General features: G+C 49.9%; 2 long non-coding RNA genes across 6 annotated transcripts in view; one reads left to right on the top strand and one right to left on the bottom strand.

The window, feature by feature from the left end:
- Nucleotides 1–4,169: 4,169 nt before the first annotated feature.
- LOC118679175 overlaps nt 4,170–19,114 on the top strand; it is a 33,701-nt gene continuing 18,756 nt past the window's right edge. For all 5 annotated transcript variants that reach the window (XR_004975159.1, XR_004975161.1, XR_004975160.1 and 2 more), the window contains exons 1-5: nt 4,170–4,213; nt 4,954–5,151; nt 5,238–5,399; nt 14,472–14,692; nt 17,668–17,776. This is a non-coding gene — a long non-coding RNA (uncharacterized LOC118679175). The remainder of the gene's footprint in view (nt 4,214–4,953; nt 5,152–5,237; nt 5,400–14,471; nt 14,693–17,667; nt 17,777–19,114) is intronic.
- LOC118679176 lies at nt 12,459–18,858 on the bottom strand. The gene is made up of 3 exons (XR_004975164.1): nt 18,671–18,858; nt 13,479–13,649; nt 12,459–12,533 (listed from the first exon to the last, which is right to left on the bottom strand). It is a non-coding gene; the product is annotated as an uncharacterized LOC118679176 (long non-coding RNA).

Here is a 19,114-nt window from a genome sequence, read left to right on the forward strand (position 1 = left end):
CTTGAGGCCCCTCGATGGTCAGACCCCGGTGGAGCTCGCAGGTCCCTGCCTCCCATGGGGACCCTTCGTGGGACAGAACAGCCATGAACCTCAGTGGTGACCTTCACTGCAGTCAGAGAGGAGCTGAAGAGCTTCTGTTAACAGACTTTGAAATCTCCACCTGCCCTTGCTGGTCTGACTCAGTGAATAGAGCGTCGGCCTGCGGACTGAAGGGTCCCAGGTTCCAGGCTCGATCCCCAGTGTGGGGCGTGCAGGAGGCAGCCGATCGATGATTCTCTCTCCTCATTGATGTTTCTACCTCTCCCTCTCTGAAACCAATTTTTAAAAAAACTTTTTTTTTTTTTTTTTTTTAAAGAAATCTCAACCTGGAAGGAAGCCCTTCTGAGAAACAGACCTATGGCTGGAGTCTCGCTCGCACCCAGCACCCCCAGGCCTTCTCAGCGAGCGGCCGTGAGCCTTTCGTGACCCGGGAGGCAGTAACCCTGTAACCTCAAGACAGAAGCGTGAGTGTCTGCGGCGGCCGTGGTTTAACAGTTCGTGCCAGACACAGGCCGCCCACGTGAGCCCCACTGCGACTCGCCGCCTGCATGACTGCACGCGCGCTGTGAGCAGACACCACGCGCCCTCTGTCCCCAACGTTCCCAGCACCCAGCCCAGCGACCCTGCTCCTTCCGAACTAGCTGAGTGATCTTTGCAAGCTCAGGCCTCTGAGCCTCAATGTCTCATCCGTACAATGAACGTCATGCCAGGTCCCTGCCTCCCAAAGTGGTTGTGGGCACTCTTTTGGCCCATCAACAATTGGTGGCCAGGACACGGAGACCCAGGCATAGCCCTGGTCCTCGGTGAGGTCACAGTCAGCGAGGGCAACAGCCAATGCTCTAACCCCCCGGGAGAAGAACAGAAGCGGTATCGGGGAGTTGGGGTGCAGTGGGAGCCCCCAGTTGAGACCCAGTCCAGTCTGGGAGTTACAGGAAGTGAAGTTGGAGCCTTGAAGAGTGGGGACGAGTTGAGAACAAGAGGAGACTTTAGTCAAAAGGGAAGTGCAGAGATAAAGGGCTGGAGGTAGGAGGGAGCAGGGCCCATGAGGGGACCGCCTAGAGCAGTGGTCGGCAAACTCATTAGTCAACAGAGCCAAATATCAACAGTACAACAATTGAAATTTCTTTTGAGAGCCACATTTTTTAAACTTAAACTATACAGATAGGTACATTGTTATTAACTTAATTAGGGTGCTCCTAAGGCTTAGGAAGAGCCACACTCAAGGGGCCAAAGAGCCGCATGTGGCTCGAGAGCCGCAGTTTGCCGACCACTGGCCTAGGGATTAGGACAGGCTGGAGGGGGCAGATGAGCCTGTGGAATTGCTCCCAGCTGAGGAATGTGGACTGGTCCCCAGGGGAGGCCCCAAAACAGGAGAGACAAGGTCTGATCCGAGCAATTAGAAAAATTGCTCTGACCCAGGGTCACAAAGGGATTGAAGAGGGTGGGGCTGGACGCCTGCAAGCGGGCAGCAGGCTCTCATTTGTCCAGTGGGAGTCCTAGCAGCCTTCAGGGTAACAGGTGACAGGAATGGACAGAGCCCACTGGCCCGGGAGGGGAGGTGGGGGAGGGTGGGGCTGTCTCATGCTTTGAAGACACCCCAAGAGATGATGTTCCTCATCTGAGACCAGCAGTCCCTGTCCCTCCCAGTCAGGGGAACGCTCTTTGCCTGAGTGGGGGGCCCTGCCCCAGGTCCTATCTCAGCCCCCTGGACAGAGAATCTCCTACAATGTATGGAGTGCGCATGCACGCAGTCACTGCCTCCACGCTTGGCAAGTAATTTCTCAACTGCACACTTCCCCCCCCACACCCCAAAGCTAACTCTGTAACAATTTACTTTTTACTTAAGAGCATGTGATGACTGTGCTTCTTATTGACCCGGCAAGTCCCCCACAGCATGTTGTTAGCAGGACATGCCACTGTCCACTGCTGCCACGCAGCCCAGCCGGGACCCCGGTCCGCACGTGGGCTGCAGGGAGGGCCGTGCACACACAGGGCGCTCAGCAGTTATGTCTCATAAAAGACAGCTCCTTAAAAAAAAAAAAAGGCTACAGACAACATGGCTAGTAAAGATTTTATTTGTGACTTTACCTATGGGTGTGTCCGTGTGTGGGGGGGGGGGGCGGGGGAGATATTGCTCACTGAAATATTAACAGCGGTGATTTTTACTTTTCTGAATGGCTTGACTTTTTACAACAAGCTCTGTGTCATTTTTATAATCAGAATAAAGCCACTTGGCCACCTCGGGGACCCTATTCCTGGCAGAAAGCAACACTTCCTCACTTGGCCACCCTCCTCACTGTGAGGGGACAAGTGTCCCGGGTTGGGTCACCTGCCCAGTGACACTGGGGAGCACAGTAGGAACCCTGGCTAAAGGAGAGGGTACTGCACAGGGGAAGTGGGGGCAGCCAGCCTCCAAGGACCCCCACCCACAGGTCCTGCACTTCTTCCACTGGCCTGAGCTGGAATCTGCACTTTGCATTGTGGCCGGGAAGACCCGCCTCACAGCAGTGCCTAACTGCATTTGTTGGATGGTGGGTAGATGAAGGGAACCCCTGACGGCATCTGCCTAGACCCATGGTCGGCAAACCGCAGCTCGCGAGCCACATGCGGCTCTTTGGCCCCTTGAGTGTGGCTCTTCCACAAAATACCACGTGCGGGCGCACACACACAGTGCGATTGAAACTTCGTGGCCCATGCGCAGAAGTCGGCATTTTGTGGAAGAGCCGGTATTTTGTGGAGGAGCCACACTCAAGGGGCCAAAGAGCCGCATGTGGCTCGCGAGCAGCGGTTTGCCGACCACTGGCCTAGACTGTCCTCCCCAGGGGAGGATAGGGGCAGCGCCTGGGGCCTGCTGGGCCTTAGACTCTTGCAGCCCATGTGACAGTGCCAGGCCTGTGGAGCACAGCGGCAGGCTGGTCACTGAAGGCTTCGCCCCATCACCACTTACGTTGGCTTTCCCCAGACAAGTGAACGTGGCCTCAGTATTCACTTAGATTTCCGTGTGTGTGTGTGTGTGTGTGTGTGTTTTGGGTTATCATGTCTTATGCTCAGAAATCCTGATGTCCCCATTTATTCGTTTGGAGGTGCTAAGACTTGCACAACCACCAGCTTTGGTTTCCAGCTCCCTGGCCTCCTTTGTACCTGGCGTCCACTCCTGTGGGGGGAAGGCTTTGGGGGGACCAAGATGCATGCGGGGGTGAAATTCAAACTTCAGTCCTCCCTACCCAGAGCTTCACATTCCCAGCTGAGAGGGCAGAGGCCCAGGCAGTGGCTTTAACAGCTTCGGCGTGACAGGAGGGCCCGGAAAACACAGCTTCGGAGTCAGCAGGCCTGCCGGGGCCCAAGGGCCTGCACGCCCAGCAAGCTCCCTGCCGATGCTGCTGCCCGCCCCACCTCGGCCCACGTGTTCAGAACCACTGGCCTCAGCAGAGAAAGGGAAGCAGGTGTCAGCCCTCAGGGTGAGTGCGAACCTCGGCTTCTGGGAATTCTCGCTTTGGGCCTTGGGAGGTGTCCGCTCCTTCATCCCTGGCTTCCCATGATGGCTAAGCTGCCTCGCTCTGCGGTCGGGCGAGACGGAACTGTCAACAAGGTGTTTCAGGATGTGGAACAGCCTTGCTTGGGGGCGGGTGTGGGGGAGCCGTTTGCAGGGAAGGGTCTGGTGTCAGGAGAAAGCCAGGGCTCCCAAGCCGCCTCCAGCCGCAGTGTGCATCTTAAAGGGACACTCGGCCACAGGAAGCGAGAACAGAGCCTCTGCTCCCAGCAGGCGCTTTGCTGAGTGAACTGGAGGCAGGACCGGTAGGAATGAGTGTAAGCTGACACTTCCCAGGCCTCGCCAGCCTGTGGGGTCACATGGGGTCATCTTACCCCCCCAAATTGGCCTGAGAGTGGAGTTCTGTCTCCCTGCCAGGCCAGGCAAATGCCACATCATGATATCCTTTGAGGACTCCCTGACAGGGGGCGTGGGGTGCCAATGTGTTACAGAGGCTTTCCAGAAAAACATCTTTTTTTTTTTTTTTAATCCTCACCCGAAGATATTTTTCCATTGATTTTTAGGGAGAGTGGAAGAGAGAGGGAAAGACAGAGAGAAACATCCATTTGAGAGCAACACATCAATTGGTTATCTCCTGCATGCGCCCTGATGGGGACCCAGGCCTGGGAGGAGCCTGCAACCGAGGTATGTGCCCTTGACCCGAATCAAACCCTGGACTCTTTGGTCTGCAGGCCTGCACTCTCCACTGAGCCACACCGTCTAGGGCTGGAAACACATGTCTTTTGTGTTTACTTAAAGCCGGCTCTCTACCTAGATCCAATAGGACCCAGCGGCCCAACTGGGAACAAAGTCTCAGAACAGCATGGGGCCAGCCTCCCCCAGCTGTGAGTGTCCCCAGGTCATAGGCAGGAGGACTATGGGTCTGCAGTCAGAGTGCTTGAGAGTAAAGGCCAGTGGAGTTGGCTTACTGTGTGACCTTGAGTAAGTTACTTAACTTCTCTGTTCCTCAGAGATCATAATAGCATAACCCTATGGAATTGGTTATGAGCATTTAACAAGACACTGCATGGTCAGCATGTAGCACAGTGCCTGCCACTCTCCTAGCATAAGCTGTTGTTATTGCGTAGACCCACTCTACATATTAGTTGTTTGTTGCACGCATTTGTGCAGAAGTTGACCCACTCAGTGGGTTCACCATTCTCGAATTCATCCTTTTGTAAGATCCCTCTTAGAAAAAGAAGCCTCCTTCAGGCATGGCCACACCCAGCTCTCAAACCATAATAAGCATCTAGATATCAGAGATTGGCAAATGGTACCCCCTAGCCTAGGAGGTCTCAATCCAGAACCCTGGGTGATCAAAAGATAGGCATGAGAGGGTGTATAAACCCTTAAATTGTATGCACTGGTTTTGTGTGTCTGTGCAGGTTTCTGGAAGAGGGGTCACGGCTTTCATTAAACTGGCTCCACCAGGTTCCCTGGACACTGCAGCCACACCCACAAATACCAGGGCCTTTCCAAAACCAAGACACGGAGCCAAAGATGGGAGCAGCTCAGATCTGCATCTCCTCCCATGAGGGCCAGGCTTTCTCCAAAGTGAGGAGAGAACTTCACACAAGAAAACGGTGAGAGCAGATTAGGAAGTGTACAGCCTCTGGCAAAAATGTGATGACAACTAGCCATAATAACCAACTGTCTGCAATGTTGTCAGGGAGATAAGACTCGCGGATCAGTGAGCGGACCTGCCCCAACACACACCCAGCGAATGGAGTACGTGGCGGGTGGCCATAGAGGCCAAGAATCAGACGTGGGAGGGCGTGTGGAGTCCATAGTGCAGCTCCCGCAAAAAATGGCCAAAGGACCTGCAGAACGGGTGAGTCCAGGCTCTGTCCCTCCTCAGCCACATGAGCCCTGAGCTTCTCTTAGCCTTTCTTTATTCTTTTTTAATGTGTGTGTGTGTGTGTGTGTGTGTGTGTGTATGTACACACTGAGTGGCCAGGTTACTATGACCACCCCATCAGTACTTCATTGATACTTCCAAAAATACTGAATATTAAAAACTTCCTAAGCAAATACTCTCAAGGTTTTATTATTATTTGCATAATTAATTCATTTCATTATATTGATGGGGTGGTCATAATAATTTGGTCACTTTATATATATATATATATATATATATATATATATATATATATAATTGATTTCAGTGAAGAAGGGAAAGGGACAGAGATTGAAACATTAATGAAGAGAGAGAATCACAGATCAGCTGCCTCCTACACGCCCCCTACTGGGGATCAAGCCCACAACCTGGGCATGTGCCCTGACCGGGAATCGAACCTCGACCTCCTGGTTCATAGGTCGACGCTCAACCTCTGAGCCACACTGGCCAGGCAGCCTTGCCCCCCTGTCTGGGAGTCCTCAAAGGATCATATCATGACATGGCATTTGCCCGAGTAAGAGGTGGACCCATTAAGGCAGCAGTTCTCAACCTGTAGGTCGCGACCCCTTTGGTGGTCGAACGACCCTTTCACAGGGGTCGCCCAAGACCATCGTGCATATCAGATATTTACATGATGATTCATCACAGTAGCAACATTACAGTGATGAAGTAGCAACGAAAATAATTGTATGGTTGGGTCACAACATGAGGAACTGTATTTAAAGGGCCAGAAGGTTGAGAACCACTGCATTAAGGGATCCTGTGGGACATTGGTGGCCACGTGGCCTGTCTCCTTCCCCCGGAAGCCCGTGAACCTGGGTGACGTGTTCAGTGTCTGCTGCAGAAGCGGCCTGAGGTCAGTCCAGAGTTCGTACTTCCTCCCCAGCTGCACCGTGTCTGATGGGTCAGGTTAGTCCAGTGATGGCGAACCTATGACACGCGTGTCAGAGGTGACACACGAACTCATTTTTTTGGTTGATTTTTCTTTGTTAAATGGCATTTAAATATGTAAAATAAATATCAAAAATATAAGTCTTTGTTTTACTATGGTTGCAAAGATCAAAAAATTTCTATATGTGACACAGCACCAGAGTTAAGTTAGGGTTTTTCAAAATGCTGACACGCCGAGCTCAAAAGGTTCGCCATCACTGTCCTAGAGAGAAAAAAAATCGCCTCTGTATGTGAGGTTCCTTTTCTCAGCTCCTCACAAAAATCTCCAGTGAACTATTTCTTGGTACCTGATGGAACGGATCTGTTTTGAGCCCAGTGCCTCCGTTACTGAGCGCTTGTGCTGCTTGCGTGCCTTTCCAGGAAATAGTCCTCACCACAACCTGTGGAGAGAGTCCTTTATTTTTTTTGAGGCAGCTGGGGCGCGGTGGGCCCTGAAATGAGGAAGAGGTGGACCCATTAAGGGGTTGTTATGGGCTTCCTGATATCTGTCACCAGGCTAATGGGGCAGAATGAGGACACAGCCAGGGGCAGCCTGGGCCAATGCCTGAGGGTCCCGGCCCAGTCCTCTCATCAGAGGATCAATCTTCACTGCCCAGTCATGGCCCAAACTGCTCTGCAGCCCCTTCCCTGGGGAGAGGGGGGCCCCCCCTGACCCAACCCCTCTCCAGTGCTAATCTCACATCCTCCACTTTTCTTTTCTTTTTTTAAATATATTTTTATTGATTTCAGAGAGGAAGGGAGAGGAAGAGAGAGATAGAAACATCAGTGATGAGAGAGAATCATGGATCAGCTGCCTCCTGCACGCCCCACACTGGGGATCGAGCCCAACACCGGGGCATGTGCCCTTGACCAGGAATCGAACCGTGACCTCCTGGTTCATAGGTCGACGCTCAACCTCTGAAGCCACGCTGACCGGGCTCCCCCACTTTCCTGATGCTGCTTTCTCAGCAGGATGGCTCCATTGCCAGCTGGCCCGAGGTCATCGCCAGGCCCTCCTCGTGCTAAGAGCAGGGCTGCCAGGCAGTGGGTGAATGGGGTGAGACAGGCATGAGGGGAAGTAGGGTCACTCCTCCGGGGAGGGTTGAGCTTAGTGGTTGCCTTCTGTCTGGCTACACCCCATGGGGCTCAAAATTCCCTAGGGGCAGGGCTACAGATGTTTCTTCTCTTGGAGACCCAGAGATGGGAGGTCTTCATGCCGTGGACAGAGCCCTGCCTGCCCTCGGGGTTAGGATACTTTGATCTCCAGTCTCCAGCTCTGGGGTTGGCATTTCCAACTTCTCAAGCCTGTCTGTCGCTAATTTGCTGTGTGATCTTGGGCAAGTCGCTTCCCCTCTCTGTGCCTCACCAATAGGATGAATATCCCATTTGCCCACCCACCCGGACATTCCAGAACTGTGAGATGTTCAGAGTCATGTCCTTTTACGTAACCAGAGCCGCATTCCTTTAATTGGACAAAAATGCAAATGGCTCTGGTAGATGACTCAGCAGTCCCCAACCCCAGGCCTGCACACCCACATTGCTTTGGGTGTGGAGGGACAGGCCCCACCCAGAACCACAAGATCAGAATCTCTCTGGGCCTCTGGGTGAGCAGCACCTGGATTATGCATTTGGGTTTTTTTGGGTTTTTTGTTTTTAAATATATTTTTATTGACTTCAGAGAGGAAGGGAGAGGGGGAGAGAGATAGAAACATCAGTGATGAGAGAGAATCATTGATCAGCTGCCTCCTGAATGCCCCCTACTGGAGATCGAGCCCACAACCCCGGGCACATGCCCTTGACCGGAATCGAACCCGGGACCCTTCACTCCGCAGGCCGGTGCTCTGTCTACTGAGTCAAACCACCTAGGACGAGATGTGCATTTGTAAGAGAACACCTAGCAGAGGAGTACAGACTTTAGAAGGCAGACTGAGGGGAGAACATACTCTCCCTATCGCGATACCTGACACAGTGAGTCACAGTGATAAATTGTTTATGAAAAGAATGTGCTAATGAACCAAGAGACAATTTCCACAGCAATGAAACAAAGGAAGGACCAGGGCCCTCCATCTTCCCGGTCCTGGCCGCAGTGTGTGCGAGTAGGACACACTCCCAGCTAGACAGGGGGCCTGGGGTGCAGAGTGTGTCGGGGAGGGCAGGAAAGAGAAGACCTATGGACCCCAGGAGGGTGGCCTCGGTGGGTGGCTCTCCTCTCCCCTCTTCCTGTACATTTGAGGGGAACGAAGTCTGGTTCCTGTATTAGAATGAGAGAGTGTGCAGGAGTTGCTAAATTAACTGAGCAAGATGGAAAGAACATGCAAGGCCACCCCGACAACTGCCAGGAAAGGGAAGGAAATCACATGAGGACATGAGTTGAAAGGGATCAAAAGCAGCTTCCTTGAAACTAATGGCTTCAGGATAGAGACAAGTTAACAAGAGTATGAATTAGATGTAAGAAGAGACAATTTAAAAAATAGCATCAGGCCCTGGCCGGTTAGGCTCAGTAGATAGAGCGTCAGCCTGCAGACCAAAGGGTCCCGGGTTTGATTCAGGTCAAGGGCATGTACCTTGATTGCAGGCTCCTCCTCAGCCAGGGCCCTGGTCTGGGCTCATGCAGGAGGCAACCAATCAATGTCTTTCTCTCACATCGATGTTTCTCTCTGTCTTTCCCTCTCTCTTCCACTCTCCCTAAAAATCAATGGAAAAATATCCTCTGATCAGGATTAACAACATCAACAAATTTTTTAAAAAATAATAACATCAGGAGATGCAAAGAGAACTTGCAGAGGAAAGACACACATTGAGGACCAAACCAGGACCATTGCACATCTAAAAACTGAGTTACAATGTGGTGCACACGTCTGAAAAGCAAATGAATGACGTGGAGAGAAACTTGAAATGATCACACTGAATTCAGAGAAAAGGGACAAGTGCAATCAGTGTGAGAGAAGATGACCGTGGAACCCAGACCTTCCCGCACACAAGGGGTTGGAGTCCCTGAAGTAGATGACCCAGCAGCTAAAGCAGAAGAATGGTTGGAGAACCTCTCCCTGAAACAAAGGAAGGACCAAGTGTATGGCCTGCGAGGTGAATGACAGGAGAATGATCAACACCAGGAACAGACTGAATCAAGCTGAGTCACTAAACATGAAGATAAAGAAAACACCTCGCCCTAGCTGGTTTGGCTCAGTGGATAGAGCATCAGCCTACGGACTGGAGGGTCCCAGGTTCGATTCCGGCCAAGGGCACATGCTCAAGTTGTGGGCTTGATCCCCAGCATGGGGCGTGCAGGAGGCAGCCAACTAATGATTCTTTTATCATTGATGTTTCAATCTCTCTCTCCCTCTCCTTTCCTCGCTGAAATGAATTTTTAAAAAAAATGTATTGCCCTAACCGGTGTGGCTCAGTGGATAGAGCATCGGCCTGTGGACTGCAAGGTCCCAGGTTCGATTCCAGTCAAGGGCATGTACCTGGGTTGCGGGCACATCCCCAGTAGGCGGTGTGCAGGAGGCAGCTGGTCGATGTTTCTCTCTCATCGATGTTTCTAACTCTCTATCCCTCTCCCTTCCTCTCTGTAAAAAAATCAATAAAAAATATATATTTTTAAAAATGTATTAAAAAAGAGAAAGAAATTTTCCCACAGCAACAGTCAATACCAGAAAGCAAAGGAGCTGAGTCTTCAAAGTTGTGTGGAAAAGGGGAAACCAAGACTAGTACACCCAGAGAGGCTGTTCCAGTCTCTAGACAACCTGGAAAAGGTCAGGGAAAATAGCACCCAGGAGCCTTTTCGAAAATGAAATTACTGACGAGTGAAATCTATCTGACCATTACAAGGGTCGGCTGTTTTTTCGTTTGTTTGTTTGTTTTAATTATAAAGACAGTGTTTATTAAAATAAACATTTTAATAAACATTTCATTTTCAAAATTGAACTATCAGCTGTTTACGTGTGTTTACTTTTGGGGGGACGCCCTGGATAGCCGCGGTGTTGAGATGCGAGTCCTCAGAAAGAGGGGGGGAGCAGAGTCTTTTCCACACGGAAGGCCTTGAACTGTCCTCTACCGCTGACGCCGATGGCTCCATTTTCCCACCAGCACTCACCCTTCTCCTTCCTGGAGGTCAAATGTCGGTCTCTGCTCCCGGAGTTGTCCTGGTCTCTTACCTATTTGCTTTCTAAAGGAAGTCCCTGGGAAGCACAGGTTTCAGCTCTTCTCACTGTGCGGTTCGTATTTTGGTTTTTTTTTTTTAATATACATATATTTTTTATTGATTTCAGAGAGGAAGGGAGAGGGAGAGAGAGATAGAAACATCAATGATGATAGAGAATCATTAATTGGCTGGCTCCTGCACGGCCCCTATTGGGGATCAAGCCAGCAACCTGGGCATGTGCCCTTGATGGGAATCAAACCTGGGACCCTTCAGTCCTCAGGCCGATGCTCTATCCACTGAGCAAAACTGGCTAGGGCAAGGGTCAGTTTTTTAAAAGGCAAAATCATGACTCTCATACAGTATAAAATGAATACATATCAAAATTTTTATTTAACTAGTCCAGTAATTAGGGAATAAATAGTACGTTCCAAGTGGTTCAAAGGAAATTGGGACAGTGGATAAGGAATGTCACAGGACAACCATCAGTTGCATTCCACTGGACAAACGTCATTTGCATTTCTAGGGACAGGAATCATTTGCATTGCAATAAGTTTTCTACAACTTAGATTTGCTCAAAGACCAAAAACAGTCACTAAAGGCATGGGGGCCCTAAGTAAAGAACACACCCAGGAGTCTTTTCTTGTCCATTTCAAAGTCAGTCCAGTTTTTCCTGTTACGCACAAGAGATGACTCCAAATGCAAAACTCGGGGACAAAATGTGCTTTAAAAATGTAATGGAGCCGAAACCGGTTTGGGTCAGTGGATAGAGCATCGGCCTGCGGACTGAAAGGTCCCAGGTTTGATTCCGGTCAAGGGCATGTACCTTGGTTGCGGGCATATCCCCAGTAGGAGATATGCAGGAGGCAGCTGATCGATGTTTCTCTCTCATCGATGTTTCTGACTATCTCTCTCCCTTCCTCTCTGTAAAAAATCAATAAAATTTAAAAAAAAATGCAATGGAATCACCTTACCTGGTTTGGCTCAGTGGATGAGCATCGGTCTGAGGAAGGGTCCTGGGTTCGATTCTGGTCAAGGACATGTACCTACGTTGCAGGCTGGATCCCCAAGCCCTGGTTGGTGGGGGGTGTGGGAGGCAAACAATCGATGTGTCTCTCTTAGATCGCTGTTTCTCTTCCTCTGTCTCTCTCCCTTGTGTTCTCTAAAAATCAACGAGAAAATATCCTCAGGTGAGGATTAACAACAAAAAGATTAAAAATGCAATGGGCCAAAACCGGTTTGGCTCAGTGGGTAGAGCGTTGGCCTGCGGACTGAAAGGTCCCAGGTTCGGTTCCGGTCAAGGGCATGTACCTTGGTTGCGGGCCCATCCCCAGTGGGGAGTGTGCAGGAGGCAGCTGGTCGATGTTTCTAACTCTCTATCTCTCTCCTTTCCTCACTGTAAAAACTCAATAAAATATATTTAAAAAAAAAAATGCAATGGAATCTACTTAAACACAGGACTAAGATGAAATACTAGGAGAATTATGGTGGCCGAACAGAGAAGAAGTGTTATAAACCTTGACCAAGTGAACATATTAGAATCAAAATCAGGAGTTGGGGGTGGGGGAGATGTGTAAGGAGAATAGTCACCTTTTTCATCTCAGGAAATGATTGAGCCTGTCCCCAGGGAAGCAATTCTTTCTTTTCCCTAAGACTCCATTCTCTTAATGATTCTCATAAGCATTTTTTCTTAACATTAGAGAAATTCATTATGAACTAATCTCTCTTGTGGAAAGTAAAAATGTATCTAAAATTCAGCAATTTTTCAAGATGTTCTTTCCTGTTCAACTCAAGAAAAATGAAATACTTTTAGTTTAAAATATCGTAGATGTGGTACAATCCCATCTTTTAAAAATATTTGGACCTACTTACCTTTCTCTCTACCTCTACCTCTTTCTTTCCCTCTCCAAAGTTCTCTGTGTAAATGACAGTCAGCAAACATTAACACTGCGTGACAGGCTGTATGACGCATCTACTCTGCCGGGAAGGCCTAGGTGCTGGGATGACGGCAGAGAACAGAACAGATAAAAATCCTACCTTAGGAAGCGGCTTTCTCAAGAGGGAGGGATTTGTTGCTTCCTTCTTTGTACTTTTCTATATTGCTTGTTTTGTTTGAGAATTGAGCATGTATCATTTTTATAAAAACATGTTCACTGCTTTCACATACACACACACACACACACACACCCCTCAGATGATTGTTCCAAATAGCCAGAGTTGAGAACCACTACATGTTAAGCTGTATATCTCATGGATACCTCAGTGTAAATAAGTTTTCAAGAAGACAGCGTTTCTGTGCCCGAGGAGCCTCTCACTGTCATCCTTTAAAAAGAGACAAAATCACCTGAACTGGTTTGTCTCAGAGGACAAAAGCATCAGCCTGTGAACTGAAGGGCCCCAGGTTCAATTCCTGTCAAGGGCACATGCCTGGGTTTCGGGCTGGATCCCTAGTGTGGGGCGTGCAGGAGGGAGTCGATCAATGATTCTCTCTCCTCTTTGATGTTTCTCTCTCCATCTTCCTCCTCTCTAAAACCAATAAAAGTATGTATATATATATAAAAGAGGTAAAATCATGACTGTCATACATATAGAAAAGTGAACACATGTTAAAGAGTTTATTATAGTCCTAAATTGGTGAGAGAACCAAGCAGATATTATCGAATGTGAAGGACAGACACATTTATTGATCAGGAATATTGAAATGAATGTGCAGATGGAGGCAAAACAGGGGAGGGGAGTCAGTTGGTGTTCCATAGGACAGTTCAGAATCTGCAGTCTATAGACAAGAATGGTTTGGCATGACTATCAATTCCTACAATCTTCAGAGTTCATGGACTAGAATCAGGTAATCCCAGGAGTGCCCCGCAGAGTCCAGATAACGCAGAGCTTTTGCACAGATATACGAATATTTTCTTACAACCCTGACCTCCAAAGTCCCTCACCTGGCCACATCAGCCCACATCTCATCCAGGAATCCTCCCTGGCTCCAGACTGGGGTAGGTGACACCCACTGGTCTCCCCCAGTCCTTGAACTTCTGATCACTGTTCTGTCTTCCCCATCAGACTTAGGAGATTCTTAAAACCAGCTGTGTCTTCTCCATCTTTCATTGTGCCTGTGAGAACGCAAGAGACATTTTTTTTTTTACAACATTATTGATTTGAAAGAGAGTAAGAGTATGAGAAACATTGATTTGTTGTTCCACTTATTGATGCATTCATTGGTTGATTGTTTGTTTGTTAAATATATTTTTATTGATTTCAGAGGAAGGGAGAGGAAGAGAGAGGTAGAAACATCAGTGATGAGAGGGAATCATTGATCGGCTGCCTCCTGCACATTGGACCGAGCCCTCAACCCAGGCATGTGCCCTAGACCAGAATCGAACCTGGGACCCTTCCGTCTGCAGGCCGACACTCTATCCACTGAGCCAAACGAGCCAGGGCCATTGGTTGATTCTTATATGTGCCCTGACCAGGGATGGCACCCACAACCTTGGCTTATTGGGACAACGCTCTACCCGGCCAGGGCTCAGAAGACATTTGTTGCCTGAGTTAGAGAACGAAGGAACAATGTGGAGTCCTGAAACTCGGGTGGCCCATGGTCTCCGCCAAAGGCACTGAAAGAGCAGGGAGGCAGCAGCTGACGGTCAGCAGTGCCTCATGAATGTGTGGGGGTCTCAGGCTTGCACGTAATAAGGGCTCCTCAGAAAGCGGGCTCCTCAGAAAGCGGGCTCCAAGAGCCACAGAGCTTGGAAATTCTGGGTCACACCCACACATGGTGTTTGCTTTGTTCCTTGGAACCACAGCACTTCGGGAGCCTTTAGTGTATCAAAGTGACCTATGAATCTCTCAGAAGGAAAATGCAATGTTCCGGCGTTTTCTAAGCTTATCTGATGGTGAGGCTTTTTTTTTTTTCTCTCTCTTTAATTGGAACAAAGATGAAGGTTCTGGAGAATGTACATTGAGAAACAGCGATTCCATCCAACCTGCCCGATTGACTTAATACATGTGCTACGGGTGCCCGGGTCAGGATGCTGTGAGCAGCATCAGCCCTCCTGTGGCCTTGGATACGTCCCTTAATGTCTCCACAACCCACTGTCTTCGTCTGCAACGTGGAGCCGGAGAGAGAACTCGCCTCAATGCTGCTGGGGAGGATTCAGTGAGTTACTGTGAGGGCAACGCTTAGCACAGAGCCTGGTACAGTGTGTACTCAATAAATGTTAGCCGTGTCGTCATTATTCATGAGAACACAAGGTACCATTTACTGACGGCCTCCTCTCGCTTGACCCTCGCCACCATCCTGAGGCCAGAGGAGGAAGATGAGGCAGAGGAGGATAGAGCCCTTGGGAGGTGAAGTCCCTGGCCCGAGGCCTGAGAGCCGGCAAGTGGCCCAAGTTCTTGGACCAGGCGCAAGGCCCCAAGAACAAGCTAGCCGAGGGCTTGGCATGAAGTAGGTGCTTAATAAAGACTCTATTTTTTCGATCCTGCCCTTCTTCCTCCTTCCCTTCCAGCCCACAGTCGTGCTGAGCCCCAGTCTGAGGGTCACCTCTGGCCAGGGCTAAGGTGGATGGACAGTGCTTGAGGCCAAGGCTCCCAGGTGGTCGGGCGGAACAGGACCTAGGCTGAACCTGACTTCCATCCCAGCTGAGGTCCTCCCTTCTCTCCTCTTCCTCATCTTCCTCATGCCTCAGCCTCTGTATACTCCCTCAGGTATTTGGGGATGTGGGAACCCAGGGGTCCCTCCTCTTCAGCCATCCTGATGACAGGGCTCCACTCTCAAAACACAGAAGGGGCTTAAAGTCAGTGTTGATTCCATGCATAAAGGAAGGAAGCCAGTGTTCTGGGGCTTGAGTGGGCGGGCCTGCCAGGCCACCTGAGGCTGTCCACAGGATAAACACAGGTTCCCCAGCGCCCCACCCAGGCCTGACCAAAATTGCTGCCCCAGCGGAAGGCTCGCTCACTGAAATGACTCAGCCCCGGCGCGCAGAGGCAGTTCCCATGTTTTATGAACTAAAGGTGTTTTCCTAACAGCTCGTGGTGATGAGCCAGCATCGGTCTGGAAATAGCACCATAATCTGGTCCAAAAAGCAGGTCTGAGCCCCCGGCCACTGAGGCTGTAAGCCCAAGGGCGGGGCCTCCTTCGTGCCCAGGTGAAGCCAGCTCCTTGCAAAATAGCACAGATCCCCAAAGTGACACAGAGACTCACCCAGGCCACTTGCTTCACTGAGGGACCTGAATCTGTCCTCCCCAGAGGCTTCCATGAGCCAGTGTCCTGGGACCAAGAATCTGGGGCCCAGCATGGAGCCAGGGGGGCAGGGTGGGGAGGAACCACCACCCAACAGGGAAGATCGCTCCCCGTCTCCCCCACAGCAATGACAGTCATGCTTGGGGACCATGACATGGATGCGCTAAAGAGCTAATATTGTGAAACAAGACGGGTGATGCTTCATCCTCCCTGAGGACTCAGAAGTAAGGGCTGCAGGGCGTGGGGCGGCAGCGCCCTCACTCAGCACCACCGGCCCCCACTCCTCATTCACCCTTTCAGTCATTTATTGGGCATTTTCTAAGGGCCTACCTTCCAGCTTCACCCCAGGCTTTCTCATCTCAGCAAATGCCATCACCATCCTCCCAGCTAATTTGAGCAAAAACCCAAGGAGTCATCTTTGATCGTTGTTTTTCTGTTCCATCAGCAAATCCATTCTGCTTTACCTCCTCTACACTTCCAACATTAGACCACTTCTCAGCCTCCACCACGGCCAGTTCTCACCTCTCCCTTGGACACTGCAGCAACCACCAGCTGGACTCTTGACCTCTGGCCTTGGCCTCTAAAACGCATCTCCAGCTCATCCTTAACATCATTCTAACTATATTTCCTGTCTTCAAGTCGTCCATTGAATCTTACCAAATAATGAAACTTTTTAAAAATATATTTTTATTGATTTCAGAGAAGAAGGGAGATGGAGAGAAAGAGAGAAACATCAATGATAAGAGAGAATCATCGATCAGCTGCCTCCTGCATGCCCCACACTGGGGATTTGAGCCCACAACCCGGGCATGTGCCCTGACGGGGAATCGAACCATGACCTCCTGGTTCATAGGTTAACACTCAACCACTGAGCCACGCCAGCCGGGCCCAAATAATGAAACTTTTTAAAGAAATCAAGCAGACCCACTTCGGCATCAGGCTATAAAGAGATGAGATGAACAGAAGAAGGGCCCAGAGGCAGAACTGTGCACAGATGAGAACTTGCTATATGACAGTCATCACCAACCAGTGCGGAAAAGACCGACTCTTCTACACGGTGTTAAAACAAGTGGCGATCCATATGGAAAAGGTAAAATTAGATCCACCTACGCCCACACACAGCCCCAGGTGCACGCAAGGCTTACATGTGAAGAACAAAATTTAACACATTGAGAAGACAATCTAGGAGAATATTTTTGTGGCCTCGGGAGAAGGAACGATTTTTCAATAAATTTTTTGTGAATTACAATACGCACAACAAAAATGCATGTCGTAAGTGTGCAGCTCAGTAAAATTTCACAACCCGAAAAGAGAATCCAAATGCAGTACCTACAACCAGCGGGAGTTTCGTTTCCAGAATATGTAAAGAACTTCTGCAAATCAAGAAGAAAGACAAAGGGCCCAAAAGCCAATTCAGCATAAGTTGTGAACAAGCACCTCATAGAAAAAGAAACCTGGAGGTCCCTAGCCAGTTTGGCTCAGTGGATAGAGCATCAGCCTACAAACTGAAGGGTCCCGGGTTCGATCCCCAGTGGAGGGTGTGCAGGAGGCAGCCGATCCATGATTCTCTCTCATCATTAATATTTCTATCTCTCTCCCCTTCTCCCTTTCTAAAATCAATAAAAATATATTAAAAAAAAAGAAACCCAGATGGCCAATAATCACATAAGAAGAGGTATCAGAGAAATGTAAATTAAAAGGAGAGATTATGTCTCATCCACCAGATTGACAAAAAAATAAAAATAAAGAAGTTGATGCCACCACATGGGGACCCCAGCCTTAAACACGGAGGGTGGAGTAGATTGGTAGAGCCACTTGGCAGTGGCACAAGGTGGCATCTTGCCAGGTTGGAGGTGAGCATATCTGTGACTCAGGTCTTCTTTCCCCAGGTACCGGCTCTCACATGAGTGCACCTGGAGGGAAACTGGAAATATCACTGAATTATGATTCGGTCACAGTCATGCAATGGAGATGGCCTGGCGATTAAACACAACAAAAGTGAGTAGTCAAGAGCAACCAGGACATGTGCGCAAAGGCAGCACATGAGATGGGGCAAGGCCAGAGCCTTTGGGAAGAGAGAGGAGAGGACTCTTCCTTCTTCCCCACCCCCCACCCCCCCCGCCCCACGCCTGAAGGGGCTGACTTTACCACTGGGGAGAATTTTTGCACAAAGAAGAAACACCAGAAAAAAACATGATTTATTTTTGCCTCACTCATTTTGCAGGCAGTAAAGGTAAGCTCCAGGAAGAAGAATGATGCCGTACGGGTGCCCAAGCTGGGATGCGATTCTGTTTCCTGTCTTGTTTTTTTAAAATATATTTTTATTGATTTCAGAGAGGGAGAGGGAGAGAGAAACATCAATGATGAGAGAGAATCATGGATCGGCTGCCTCCTGCACGCCCCACGCGGGGGATCGCGCCCGCAACTCGGGCATGTGCCTCGACTGGGAATGGAACCATGACCTCCTGGTTCATAGGTCGATGCTCAACCACTGAGCCACGCCGGCCGGGCTGACTCTGTTTCCTTTCTATGACTCCCCTTCTCTCCCTCCCTGTGCTATGGCCCCTCCTCCCAAAGGCCTGGACTGGTGCCGTAGCCTCCTTTGGCCACACTTCTTGTTCTCTACTCTGCACATGACCAGAGAAGCTTGGTCACACCGCTCCCTGCTCAGAAGCATCCCGCAGCTCTCACCGCTCCCGCCGCTAAGTCCAAACTCATGGTGTTCTCCTTTTCAAGGGAGTAAAACAGCCGTTACTAGGCTCACAGGTTCTGTGGGCCAAGAATCGGGACAGGGCCCAGGAGGAACAGCTTGTGTTTGCTCCGCAGCATCTGGGGCCTCAGCTGGAGGACTTGAAAGCTGGGGGCTGGAATCCTGAAGGTGCCTTTACTCACAGGTGGATGATACAGCAGCAGCTGGGCATGGGCTAGAACGCTCCATGGGGCTTGGCCATGTGTCCTGGGCTTCCTCGCAGCATGGTGGGTGGGCTCAGAGAGAGAGAGAGAGAGCCCAGCTGGCACGGCTCAGTGGTGGAGCATCGACCTGTGAACCAGGAGGTCCCGTTCGATTCCCGGTCAGGGCACATGCTCAGGTTGTGGGTTCGATCCCCAGTGGGGGATGTGCAGGAGGCAGCGGATCAGTGATTCTCTCTCATCATTGATGTTTCTATCTCTCTCTCCCTATTCCTTCCTCTCTGAAATCAATAAAAATATATATTAAAGAAAAAGAGAGAGAGAGAGGGACTTTACTATCTTTTACGACCTAGCAGTGGAGGCTATGCATTTTATTCATCAAGGCAGCCACAAAGGCCTGCTCCATTTCAAAGAGAGGGGAAATGG

This window comes from Myotis myotis, unplaced genomic scaffold, assembly GCF_014108235.1.
Source record: "Myotis myotis isolate mMyoMyo1 unplaced genomic scaffold, mMyoMyo1.p scaffold_m19_p_23, whole genome shotgun sequence".
Taxonomy (NCBI): domain Eukaryota; kingdom Metazoa; phylum Chordata; class Mammalia; order Chiroptera; family Vespertilionidae; genus Myotis; species Myotis myotis.